Below are 409 nucleotides of genomic sequence, written 5' to 3' on the forward strand. Positions count from 1 at the left end.
TCTCACATTCACTGTCAGCATCATTTACATAGCTTCTGAACTGAGGCGGATGGGGAGAGAGACAGATGCTCCTGCCAAAGCTCCTCTTCTCCGTAATTTCTTTTTCTTTGTTTTCCCTTTCTTTTCACTTTTTCTCCCCCTTTCTGCATGAAGGGAAGAGACGAGCTGGCAAGGCCTGGAGGCAAACTCTGGAGCAAAGATCGGCATGTAGACCCCTAGGCAGCAGCTGATGCAGGGGAATCAGTCACGGTGCAGTGAGTGACACAGAGGGGGGAAACAGTCCCGGTGCAGTGTTTGACACTGAGGGGGGAAACAGTCCCGGTGCAGTGAGTGACAGAGAGGGGGAACAGTCCCGGTGCAGTGAGTGACACAGAGGGGGGAAACAGTCCCGGTGCAGTGAGTGACACAG

Source organism: Rhincodon typus, chromosome 8 (genome assembly GCF_021869965.1).
Source record: "Rhincodon typus isolate 14 chromosome 8, sRhiTyp1.1, whole genome shotgun sequence".
Taxonomy (NCBI): Eukaryota; Metazoa; Chordata; class Chondrichthyes; order Orectolobiformes; family Rhincodontidae; genus Rhincodon; species Rhincodon typus.